We start from the raw sequence: 13331 nt of genomic DNA, 5'->3' as shown, positions 1-13331 counted from the left end.
CTTTCACCAATCAACTTACCAGCTCTTTACTTCATCACCCTTCCCCTCCCGGTTTCACCTATCACCTTGTGTTTCTCTCTCTCCTCACTCCACTTTTAAAATCTACCCTTCAGCCTTTTTTTTCCCAGTCGCGTTGAAGAGTTCCTGCAGCAATTTGTGTGTGTTGCTAGGATTCCTAACACCTCCAGATTTTCTCTTGTTTGTGATCTAGTTGATTGTAAGCTTTATGTTTCACATTCTAATAGTGTTTTAATAATCTATTCTAAGGATAAAGGAAATCCCGCCTTCATCCTAAATATTTATCGGGTGTGCACGACAGCTTCGACGGGATACAAAGTTTTTTTCCACTCTGGAGAGAGCCATCCCGCACCTGAACGCCTCTCAAATTTATTACTTATTATCTGGGAATGGTGGCCTGTTGTTACGGATCTTTATCCCAATTCAAATGCTGTCAAAACTCTGCCGGTTTTCTGTGCAGTAGGCCTTGCGTAGGAGCATATCACTCCAAATCATCTCTAGCAGAAACGTGCAATCTTAATTCATCCAGGACGGAAGGTTTAAAAATAAGCGTCCACGTTGCATTAATCGCCAAACAAGTATACTTTTGTGTTCCTTTAGTATTTTTTTTTCATTACCATCAATTTGGTACATGTCGGTGATTCTAGGCCGGCTATCAGGTTCCCTGTCCCGCACAATTGTACCACAGAAAGGTTAATTAATTTAAACTTGATTCCAATATCTGTTTTATCGACCTAAGTGGGGGGTGAGGGCTTTTGAATGAAAGTTTTATACACGTATATCGCTCTCTATTCTTCAAGCCCGCTCTTGCTTCCCTTCCCCAAAATAATAAGTATTACACAGCCTCAAAAGAAAACCGTTTAACCTTCAGAGGTGAAGTATGCTGTGACAATTACAGAGCACAGCGAGAGATAAAGGGACCTTTAATATCTGCCGAAATGTGTTCAGATTCACCATGTTTGGCGTTGAAGCAAGTTTCGTGATGAAAGAGGACCGACACAACGATTCACTCTATCATTTTGCTGCAACTTTACAATGAATTTATTGATCTTTCTGTCTGATAGTTTTAACATAATGTCTGCTTACCAACATGCAGTGAGAATCAAATCCACCTGCTATTCTATTGCACGTGCAAGGTTATTTAAATTAAATGAGACATTTTTAACGCAGCGCCGTTTTACACCTCTGCCAGCGCATATTATACAATTCACGGAAAGAGTTGGTATGTTATTTAAAATGACTATTTGTTAATTCAATTGCCACTTTAAAAAACAGGTCTGGTGTTTACTTTGCCTGCAGATTGTACAAATTTTGACGATAAAGCGAAACAGACCCTGAAAATAAGCACCCTCTACTGTAACCAGTTTATATAACATTTGACATTTAAATATCGTAATAAGTTAGACGAAGTGTTATTATTAGCAGGTGATATTTTTTTCCAGAGCGATTTCAAATATGAGGGGCTTGCAATCGTTAACTTACTGTTCAAAGATTAAAAATAATTTCGTGGGAAGAGCACGATGGTCGATGATTACGCATTAGTTAATTGACGTCTCAATTTAACTGTAACCTGTTCACTGGTGATTAGCATTTCAGTCTTCCCCATTGAAGGTAAACACGAAGACTCTAGCAAATCAAAGACGAATGTATCATCTATAATTAACGATCCACTTCATATACAGTACAAAAAAAAACCCCCCACCGTTATTAAAAGGTGAATAATTCTATATCAGGACACATGTCTCCCATGTGGCGAACTGGCAATCCGACGTTCCCAGTTCTGTCGAAGGGCTTCCAAGCTCACATCTTAACACCGTATCTGTCTGCACAGATGCTGCCTGACCTGCTGATTAATTACAACTTTTGAAGGGTCTCGGCCCGAAGCGTCGATTGTTTATTCTTCTCCATAGATGCTGCCTGACCTGCAGTGTTGCTCTGGATTTCCAGCATCTGCAGAATCTCTTGTGTTAGAATTCCCAGCATGTTCTGTTTATTCTTCTCCATAGATGCTGCCTGACTTGCAGTGTTGCTCTGGATTTCCAGCATTTGCAGAATCTCTTGTGTTAGAATTCCCAGCATGTTCTGTTTATTCTTCTCCATAGATGCTGCCTGACCTGCAGTGTTGCTCTGGATTTCCAGCATCTGCAGAATCTCTTGTGTTAGAATTCCCAGCATGTTCTGTTTATTCTTCTCCATAGATGCTGCCTGACCTGCAGTGTTGCTCTGGATTTCCAGCATCTGCAGAATCTCTTGTGTTAGAATTCCCAGCATGTTCTGTTTATTCTTCTCCATAGATGCTGCCTGACCTGCAGTGTTGCTCTGGATTTCCAGCATCTGCAGAATCTCTTGTGTTAGAATTCCCAGCATGTTCTGTTTATTCTTCTCCATAGATGCTGCCTGACCTGCAGTGTTGCTCTGGATTTCCAGCATCTGCAGAATCTCTTGTGTTAGAATTCCCAGCATGTTCTGTTTATTCAATGGAACTCACAGTTATTCTTTTAAAACAAATGATGTGTATTTGCAGCACACAAACAGGAGCAAATCACTTAGGGAGGCTGATTCACCGATTGTTTGGTACGTCTATAAAAATCTTAGCGTATTTTAAATGAAAATCAGCCGTTGCGGTTGGTAATCAGTGGTGAGCCACGGTCTCAAAAATCGGAGTATTTTAGAATTATGACAAACTTCTATAGATATGTCTGTGTGCATCACGTTCTGGTATGGAAATACCACTGTCCTTGAACGGAAAATACTACAAAACTAGTTGATATGGCTCAGTCCATTACGGGTAAAGTCCCTCCCCCCCCCCCCCCCGCACCATAGAGCACATCTACACGGAGCGTTGTCACAGGAAAGCAGTATCCATCATCAGGGACCCCCACTCTCTTCTCGCTGCCGCCATCAGGAAGTACGCACAGGAGTCTCAGGACGAACACCACCAGATTCAGGGACAGTTGTCGCCCCTCAAATATCAGGCTCTTGAAACAGAGGGGTTTACTTCACTCGCCCCATCACTGAACCGTTCTCATAACATATAGACTCACTTTCAAGGACTCTTCATCTCATGTTCTCGATATTTATCCTCTTTCTTTTTTAATTTGCACAACTTGTTGTCTTTCGCAGATTGATTTTTTTGTCCGTCCTGTTGAGTGCGGCCTTTCATTGATTCTATTGTGTTTCTTGTACTTTGAATGCCCGCAAGAAAACTATATGATATATATATATATATAGATAGTGATATATATGTACTTTGATAATAAATTTACTTTTAACTTTGAGTAATCAGTTCGGATAGTGATCTAGATTGAATCTAAATCAACACGATAGCGAACCGCATTTTGTGGTTTGCTGTTCCAACAGGGAAGGAAAGTATATTTCCATGCTTGGGGGGGGGGGGGGGGGGGGAGGGATTTTTTTGGGAGGGTCGGAATGAGGAGCTGTCGTTTTATCTGCTCGAGGCAGGTGGTTTGTAAACTGGACTGAGCTCCGCATGTTATCGCTCTATGAGGTCTCCATCTGACCCGCTTTCCTAGAGCAGGATAATTATACTATTATTAACGAGATGAGATTAAGCCTGCAATGGCCCAACACCAGCTGTAATCAGGGCACAGCATTCCGGAAAAGCTAAGGAGAGTGAGGTGAGTCTCGTAACCCCCCTTTCAAAAGTTATTGGCGGTCAAACCGCAGGTTTCCTTTCAACAGCAACATTAGTTTGACACTTCCTATGTTAGTCTTTTTCCCCCAAGTTAAATGCCAAATCGTTTTTGATTACTCTAAAGATCCAATAATTGCATAAAATTATGAGAATATGACTTGGAATAGTTAAATTATTTGCTTGGTGCCCAATCTCTGGAAATCGCACGTTGAGCAGTTTCTCCTGAACGCACATTAACTCAATGCTGCGTGCTCGCGATTGTAAACTGATTGTCACGGAAAAGCCACTCCAATCCAAAATTGCACATAATTGGTAAGGCTGAAGCCTGGGCAATTAGAGGCGGGAGTAGAAAATGATTATCTCGTCTAGTGGTGGAAAACTGACCGCAAGTCCCCACCAAGGATTGCGAGAACTGAGAATCATTGGGGTCTGTTCACCTCCTCCAGCAGGGGTTTCCAAACTTTTTAAATGCCATGGACCCCTACCATTAACCGAGGGGTCCGTGGAGCCCAGGATGGAAACCCCTGTGCCTAGGGATTTTTATCAGGAGTACTGCGTATGCAGGGCCCTTAGCATGTCAATAATCCCTCCCATCCGTCCACAACCTCTTTGACCCCTATCATCAGTCAGGAGGTACCATGGCATTAGAACAAGATCTGTTCGCATGGGAAACAGCTTCTTCCCCCAGGCCATGAGACTCCTGATCTCCGTGCCACCACCCAGAGCCCATCACGCCTGAAGCGCCCGTCACGTTATACTGTTTACTTGCATATGCACCTGATTACTTGTTACATTTATTTGTGCTAATCTTACTTTGTTATGAGTTAAATGAACTTGGTCAGGAGGAACGTATTTTCGTCTGGCAGTGTAGGCCTTATGGCGAGGAATTCGGATTGAGCTAAGAACAAATGGAGTCCAGCTTTAACTTGAAGCGTGCTTTGTCAGTTGTTTTTTTACCGGATCATTGCTCAAGAAATTCTTACACCCCCCCCCCCCCCCCCCCCATCCCCGAAGTGACAGTCAAACTCAAACTTTTAGAGGGTTTCGCACTCCAGTTAGAGTAAGCTAGGAGGAGAAAATCCAAAAATCTGAGATGCAGAGGGACTTGGGAGTCCTTGTGCAGAACACTCCAAAGTTTAACTAGTAGGTTGAGTTAGTGGTGAGGAAGGGAAATGCAATGTTAGCATTCATTTCAAGAGGTCCAGGATACAAGAGCAGGGATGTGTTGCTGAGGCTTTAAGGCACTGCCGAGGCCCCAACTTGAGGATTGTGCACAGTTTTGGGCCCCTCATCTTAGAAAAGATGTGTTGGCATTGGAAAGTGTTCAGAGGAGGTCGCAATGATGATTCTGGAAATGAAAAGTTTATCGGAAATGAAAAGTTTATCATACGAAGACTGTTTTATAATTCTGGGTCTGTACTCGCTGCAAGTTAGAAAGTGGAGGGGTGGGGGGGGAACTCATTGAAACTTTTCGAATGTTGAATGGCCTAGACAGTAGATGTGGAAACGATGTTTCACGGTGGGAAAGTCTAGGACAAGAGGGCACAGCCTCACGATAGAGGGGCGTCCATTTAAAGCAGAGATACAAAGAAATGTCTTTAGCCAGAGGACAGTGAACTTGTCGAATTTATTACCACAGGCAGCTGTGAAGGCCAGGTCGTTGGGGAATTTAAGGCAGAGCTTGATAGGTTCTTGATTGGACACGGCATCAGTTAAGGGGAGAAGGGTGGGAAGTGGGGCTGAGGAGGGAAAAAAAGATCAGCCATGATTAAATGGCGGAGTAACCTCGATGGGCCAAGTGGCCTAATTCTGCTCCTATGTCTATGGTATCAAACATGAACTGAAAAAGTCAATAGAATTTGTGGATTCCCCAGCACCCAGGGCATGCCATTTTCTCACTGAGAACTTTAGGTAGGAGGTACAGAAGCCTGAAGGCACACACTCAGCGATTCAGGAACAGCTTCTTCCCCTCTGCCATCCGATTCCTAAATTGACATTGAACCCTAGGACACTACCTCACTTTTTAAGAATATATAGTGTTTCTGTTTTTTTTTGTAAGATTTTAATTTATTCAATATACTTACACTGTATAAAGTATACTGAATAAGAATTGTTTATTTATTATTATTACTGTATTTTTTTCTGTTTTATGTATTGCATTGAACGGCTGCTACTAAATTAACAAATTTCACGTCACATGCCGTGATAATAAACATGATTCGGATCCGTAGCGTCGTTGGGACAAGAAGCCTACAGACAACCTGTGATTAGAACGGAGTTTATTATTTCGCCATAATTAGCCGTCAGTTCATTGATAATTGTCCTTCAGAAAGACATGTTTCTTTTGCTGAAGCCTTTGATGGATATTTAATTTTGTTCATTAAAAATGCGTCTTCTTTATCCACAACTCTTACAATCCAGAATTTTAGACTAAGTTAATTAATTCAAAACTGCGTGCCGACTGTTGCTGAATTAAAGGCATGGTCCTCAAAGCGATTGTAAAGCCACTGGATGTTATTGATGTTGACAATTGTAGAGAATGAACGCCAAATTAAACCAATAGATCTCCATTACATTTGTGCATTGTACAACGTTTTGTAGATTGTCCGACACATGGATTCCGCGTGATCCATATTAAAACCCCAGCAGATATCTCGCCTTCTCTGCTCGCGTCTATCCATGCCCCAGTTTTGGCCCTATTTCTGAAATAAAGTAATTAACCAGCTTTATTTTACCGTAGGATAATGGTTCTGTGGGTAAAGGGGCTGGGCAAGTAATTCTGGGCAGTGTTTTATCTTACAGACTGGTTCTCTGTATTTACATGAAATCTCAGCGGAAATATGATAAAAGCATTTGATTTTCACTGCCAGATCTGCAAAAAAATATACCGCATATATACAGAACACGATTCAGTGAATAATAAGATGCATTAAATTTAATAATGGTTCTGAAAATGCCACTGGGTACATGTTCGTGGTGTCCTGTTGTTGTAGCCCATCTATTCAAGGTTCAACGTGCTGTACATTCAGAGATGCTCTTCTGTATGCCATGCGTAAGAATTACTGCCGCCTTCCTGTCAGTTTGAAATAGTCTGGTCACTTTCCTCTGACCTTTCTCATTAATAAGTAACACACACACACACACACACACACACAAAAACTGGCGGAACTCAGCAGGCCAGGCAACATCAGAGTCGACGTTTCGGGACGGAACCCTTCAGCAGAACTGGTCGGAGAATACCAGGGATCAGAGCGAGGGAGCAGTGACAGAGAGGGAGAGTTTCACTGAACTCCCGTCGAAGGGAAGATTTAAACTTCCTCAGGAAGAGAATTCGCAGAGCAGTAATCAAATCTGCAGATTCTGGAAGTCCGAGCAACACACACAAAAATGCTGAAGGAATTCAGCAGGCCAGGCAGCATCTATGGAAAAAAGTACAGTCGACATTTCGGGCTGAAACCCTTCGGCCGGACAGGAGTGGATTTAAAAGGTGGTGGGGGTGGGGGGAGGGCAGAGAAACACAAGATGATAGGTAAGAACTGAATGGGAGGTTGATTGCTGAAAGAGACACAGGGCGGGCGAAGGGAGTAGTGTGATAGAAGAGGACAGAAGACCATAAGAAGATAGAAAAGGGGGTAGGAGCACCAAAGGGAGGCGATGGGCGGGCAAGGAGAAAGTATGTGAGATGGAAAAGGGGATAGAGAATAGTGAAGGAGAGGGGGCATTAGCGGTAGTTCGAGAATTCAATGTTCATGCCATCATGGAGGCTACTCAGACTGAATATAGGTGTTGTGTCTCCAACCTAAGTGCGGCCTCAGCACGACAGTGGAAGAGGTATTTGTACAGGGCCCTGGTGAGACCACACCTGGAATATTGTGTACAGTATTGATAGTGAATGATCAGCCATGATCTCAGAATGGCGGTGCAGACTCGAGGGGCCGAATGGTCTACTTCTGCACCTATTGTCTATTGCCATGGATAGACATACAGTATCGGAATGGGAAGTGGAATTAAAGTGGCTGCCACTGGGAGATCTTACTTGTTCTGGCGGAGGGAGTGTAGATGCTGGACGAAACGATCTACCAATCTACGTCAGGTCTCACCGATATACAGGAGGCTACACTGGGAGCACCGGACACAGTAGACCTCTCGAAAAAAAGTGTCACCTCAGCTGGAAGGATTGTTTGGGGCCCTGAATGGTGGTGACGAAGGAGGTGCAGGTGCAGCACTTGTTCCGCTTGCTAGGGTAAGTGCCAGGAGTGAGATCACTGGGGAGGGACGAATGGACAAGAGAGTCACGTAGGGAGCGATCCCTGTGGTAAGCAGACGGGGTGGGGGCGAGGAGTTGTGCTCCGTGCTGGGATTCCATTGGAAGTGGCGGGTTCCGGAGAAATACGTGCTGGACGCGGAGGCTGCTGGGGTGGCAGGTGAGGACTAGAAGAACCCTCTCCTTGGTAGGGTGGCGAGAGAATGGGGTGAAATAGAAGAGGCACGGCTGAGGGCAGCGTGAATGGTGGAGGAAGGCCTTTTCTGTGAAGAAGGAAGACATCCCATTAGATATGGAATGACAAGTCTCACCCCCCAGAGCAGATGCGACCGAGAAAGAGGAATTGAGAGAAGGGGTGGCGTTTTTACAAGTAACAGGTGGGAGGTGGCATAGTCCAGGTAGTTGTGAGAGTCTGTGGGTTTGTAATAGATATCAGGAGATTAGCTATCTCCAGAGAGATCGAGAAAGGGGAGGGAGGCATCGGAAATGGACCAGGTAAATTTGAGGGCGGGGTTGAAGTTGGAAGCAAGGTGGATGAAGTCGACAAGTTCAGCATGGGTGCAGTGTGTGTTGTGTGGATTTCCAACATCTGCAGGTTTTCTCTTGCTTGTTTCTATCTCTCATTAACAAGGGATTTTCACTCTCAGAACTGCCGATCACTGGATTTTTTTGTTTGTTTCTCGCAATACTCTCTGTAAATTCTGGAGACTCAAACCACTCCCTCAGGCACCGACAATCATTCCGCGGGCAAAGTAACTCCGATCACGTTTCTTCCCCATTCTGATGTTTGGTCTGAACAACATCTGAACGTTTCGAGCATGTCTGCGTGCTTTATGCATCAAATTTGCTCCCACACAATTGGCAGCAAATTAGATATCTATATTAAGATATCTATATATCTTAATATATTAATATATATCTATATTTTAGATATATATATTGGCACACAATTAGATATCTATATTAAGGAGCAATTGTACCTAATAAAGTGGTCATTGAATGTAAGTATGTGGGGGTAGATGGTTGTATAAAATAAAAACTCATGAGATCATGTTGCTAGGAACCCAGAGTCCCGAAGAACGGTCTCGGCCTGAAACGTCGATTGTTTATTCCTCTCCACAGATGCTGTCCGACCTGCTGAGTTTCTCCAGCATTTTGTGTGTGTTGCTTTTAAAAGTAAACTGTTTTTCAGCTGGTTGAATTTCCGTAAAGATCTTTTTGAGCCGCCGGTCTTCCTATTGCAGAAACCCCTCACTTATTTAGAACGCGTGATCTTATCTCAGATCCATTCAATTCCCGTTATTATACAACAGCGCACACCATCACAGGTTGCATTTGCTAAATAGAATGTACGGTGCCCGTCAAAACCCTGATGCGAAGAAATTTAATATTATGTAGATTATCAAAGCCAAATGTATACATATCAGATTAATTCTAATAAGCACTGGCTTGCTATTTCCTGAGCATAATACGTAATCGATGCTCCAAAATGCGATTCGGAGGCAAAATCTGTTAACACGTGTTTATGTGAGTTATTTTAGTAAGTTACAGGAGATACCTAATGAAGTTAGTGCTTAACCAATGTAAAATGGTGTTTATTCCGCAACGCATTTATTCGCCGGTAACTTTCTAAGCATTACCTTTTCATTGTTCAAAGTTCAAAGTGAATTTATTATCAAAGTACATTTATGTCACCATAACAACCCTGAGATTCAGTTTCTTGCAGGCATACTTAATAAATCCACAAAACACAATATAATCAATGAAAGACCATAACCAACAAGATGGGCAAACAAAGTGCAAAAGCCAACAAACTGTACAAACACAGACATTTTAAAATAAGAAATAATAAATGAATAATTAAATAAGCAATAAATATCGAGAGCATGAGATGAAGAGTCCTTGAAAGTGAGTCCACAGGTTGTAGGAGGGGCGAGAGAATTTGAGCTCGGGTTAACGGGTAATAACTGTTCCTTAATGGTGAGTGTGGTTGAGGGCTAGTAACCGTTCCTGAGGCTTCTGTGTCCCTTCCTAATGGCATTAGTGGGGAGAGAGCATGATTTGGGTGGTGGAGGTTCTTGATGATGGTTTCCTTTTCCGTGTAAATGTGCTCAGTGGTGGAGAGGTGGGAGCGGATGTGGGGGGGGGGCGCTTTACCCGGGAAGACCTGGGCTTTCAGTGAGAATGTAACACAGTTCATATCTGTTGGGTGGTGTATTTAGCATGAGGGCTACACTGACTGGTTGACTGTACATTACTCGTTTCACTTCACTGCGGAAAGAGGCAGCAAACGTTAATTGGTCATTAGAATCTACCAATAGCAACACTCCCTTACCTCTCTAAATTTCCTATCAGAGGCTGAATTTCTCCCAAGAAGCACCCAGAAAGTTAAAGCACTACAATGCGAACTACAGTTCCCGCAGTTCAAAGCTCTGCGCCAATTCCGCCGGTAGTTGCCACAGGGACTTGGACGATTACTTCCTCTGGCGTTACTAATCCAGTAGAGAGCGGTTTAGTGTTTTTCCTCGTTTGGTGCGTTGAGTATATGGATACGTGTTCTCAATGCGTACAGTACAATGCCAGATCTACCGGAGTAAAACCTGCATGAAAAACAATGTATTTCTATTGGATTGTTGGACTGTTAGCAAAATGTAATCACATTGTAACTATCAAATCGTCCATTTTATAATTATTATTACCTTTTGTTTCCGGTGTTTAAGTTCCTTCTCTGTGTTTGGTTTCAGTGTTCGCGTTCACACGACAGACGCCCAGGCGCAGCGATCCTTTCACTTTGACACAGGATGTTTCCTCGTGTCCTTCTCCAATACACCGGTATTTCGGCCATTCTTTTCTCTTCCTAGCCCATCACACTTTTTTTCTAAAATTGTGGCTACCTGGTCAAAATGTAAAAGAAGATAAGTATACTTTTATCCTCTAGTAATCGTTTATTGATTACAGCTCAGTGTTCAACACCATCATACCCTCAGTGCTAATCAACAAGCTCCAAAATCTGGGCCTCTGTATCTCCTTCTGCAATTGGATCCTTGTCTTCCTCACTGGGAGATCACAGTCAGTGCGGTTTGGATATAACATCTCCTCCTCACTTGATAATCAACACTGCCAGACACATTCTTAGCCCACTGCTCTACACCCTCTACACCCACTATTGTGTGTTTAGACACAGTTCAAATGTCATCTATAAATTTGCCAATGACACAACTATTCTTGGCAGAATTTCAGACGGTGATAAGCTGGTGTTCAGAATGAGATTGACCAGCTTGTTGAGTGGTGTCGCAGCAACCACTTTGAACTCAACGTCAGTAAAACAAAGGAATTGATCATGGACTTCGGAAAGGAAAAGTTGAGGAAACACACTCCAGTCCTCATTGAGGGATCAGAAGTGGAAAGGGTGAGCAGCTTCAAGTTCCTGGGTGTCCGCATCTCTGAAAATCTATCCTGGGCTCAATATATTGATGTAATCACAAAGAAGGCACAATTGTGGCTATATTTTGTTAGAAATTTGACAAGACTTGGTATGTCACCAAAAACTCTCACAAATGTCTACAGATGTACCGTGGAAAGCATTCTAACTGATTCCATCACCATCCACTGCACAGGATTGGAAAAAGCTGCAGAAAATTGTAAACTCAGTCATTTCCATTATGGACACTAGCCTCCCCACCATCAAGGTCTCCTCAAAGAGATGGCATACATTATTAAAGACCCCAGGGCAAGCCGCCTTCTCATTGCTACCATCAGGGAGGAGTACAAGAGCCTGAAGACATACACTCAATGTTTCAGGAATAGTTAAACTACCACCATCAAATTTCTGAATGGGCAATGAACCCATGTACACCACTTACCTAATTTTTTTTCTTTTTTGCATTCTTATAGCATTATTTATTTAATCATATTTATTTATTATTGTAACATAGTTTTTATTATGTAGTGCAATGTACTGCTGCCACACAACAATATAATTCTTGTCATATGACAGTGAATTAAATTTTGATTCTGATTCTAATACATCATTTCTTTTTCAGAGAGCCGTACTTGTATTTAACCCCATGTTATTCCTACTCTGGTAAAAAGAATCATAGGTTTAAGGTGAGAGGGGAAAGGCTTATGAGGGACCAGAAGGACAATTTAACGCAGTAGATGATGTGTATATGGAACAAGTTGCCGTGGGAAATGGTTGAGTAGGTTTAATAACAACATTTAAAAATACATTTGGACAGGTACCTGGAAAAGCCAAACATGAGCAAATGGAAATAGCTTCAATGGATATTTTAGTCTGCATTGAAGGGATATGCTGTAGGACCTGTTTCTGTGTTGCATTACTTAATTATAGGTGTGTCTTCTAGGACCTGTGCTTGATTCTGACCACTGTAGCTGTCTCAGTGGCTGTGTGAATCCCCCCGGTGCTCCTGTTCCCCCCCACTGGCCCAGAGATGTGCGGGTGTGTGGCACTGCAATTTGGTAGGTATTGATATACACACGAAAGAATGTCTTGGAAGAAATAAGTAGAGAAATGAGAATATAAACACAAGAGGTCTGCAGATGCTGCAAATCCAGTTCCTTTTCGAATGCTACCTATTCCAAGCATTGCATTCCAACTGTTAATCTTGCATGGAATTTAAAACATCTTCCTCGAGCTAATTACAACCTACTGAAGGAAATGGCACATTTTTTTGTTTCAAATTGGTTTTATGTCAGGCTGTAACAAAATGTACAAGATGTGATGTAAACCTCAGTTGTGAGAACATTTCATGTGATATAATTCCCCAAAGAAATCCGAAGCATACCCACTGAAACAATGATAACTGCCAAGTGAGTCTCAGTTACATACACAATGGCCACTTTATTAGGTATACCTCTATACCTGCTCATTAATGCAAATATCTAATCAGCCAATCATGTGGAAGCAACTCAGTGCGTTAAGCTCAGTACTACGGTGCATTACATGAAGTTAGCAATAAGTACACAGTACTAGGGTGCATTACATGAAGTTTGCAATAGGTACACATTACTAGGGTGCATTACATGAAGTTAGTAATATGTACACGGTACTAGGGTGCATTACATGAAGTTAGCAATGGGTACACAGTACTAGGATGCATTAAATGAAGTTAGCAATAAGTACACAGTACTAGGGTGCATTAAATGAAGTTAGTAATATATGCACTACTAGGGTGCATTACATGAAGTTAGCAATAGGTACACAGTACTAGGGTGCATTACATGAAGTTAGCAATAAGTTCACAGTACTAGGGTGCATTATATGAAGTAAGTAATAAGTACACAGTATTATTGAGTATTACACAAAGCTAATAATAAGTACATAGTACTATGGAGCACCACACAAAGCTAGCAATAAGTACATAGTGCTATGGA

At 42.4% G+C, this 13331-nt stretch overlaps 1 long non-coding RNA gene across 3 annotated transcripts in view; it reads right to left on the bottom strand.

The window, feature by feature from the left end:
* Positions 1–10770, bottom strand: part of LOC132379691 (uncharacterized) — a 57305-nt gene extending 46535 nt beyond the window's left edge. For 2 of the 3 annotated variants that reach the window (XR_009507511.1, XR_009507508.1), the window contains exons 1-2: positions 10637–10770; positions 10273–10559 (exon numbers count right to left, since the gene is read on the bottom strand). This is a non-coding gene — a long non-coding RNA (uncharacterized LOC132379691). The remainder of the gene's footprint in view (positions 1–10272; positions 10560–10636) is intronic. The other variant, XR_009507509.1, reaches the window with a different exon arrangement.
* Positions 10771–13331: the final 2561 nt, after the last annotated feature.

This window comes from Hypanus sabinus, chromosome 22 (genome assembly GCF_030144855.1).
Source record: "Hypanus sabinus isolate sHypSab1 chromosome 22, sHypSab1.hap1, whole genome shotgun sequence".
NCBI lineage: Eukaryota > Metazoa > Chordata > Chondrichthyes > Myliobatiformes > Dasyatidae > Hypanus > Hypanus sabinus.
Note: the sequence above shows the minus strand (reverse complement) of the source record. Positions and strands in the feature narration are given on the sequence as shown.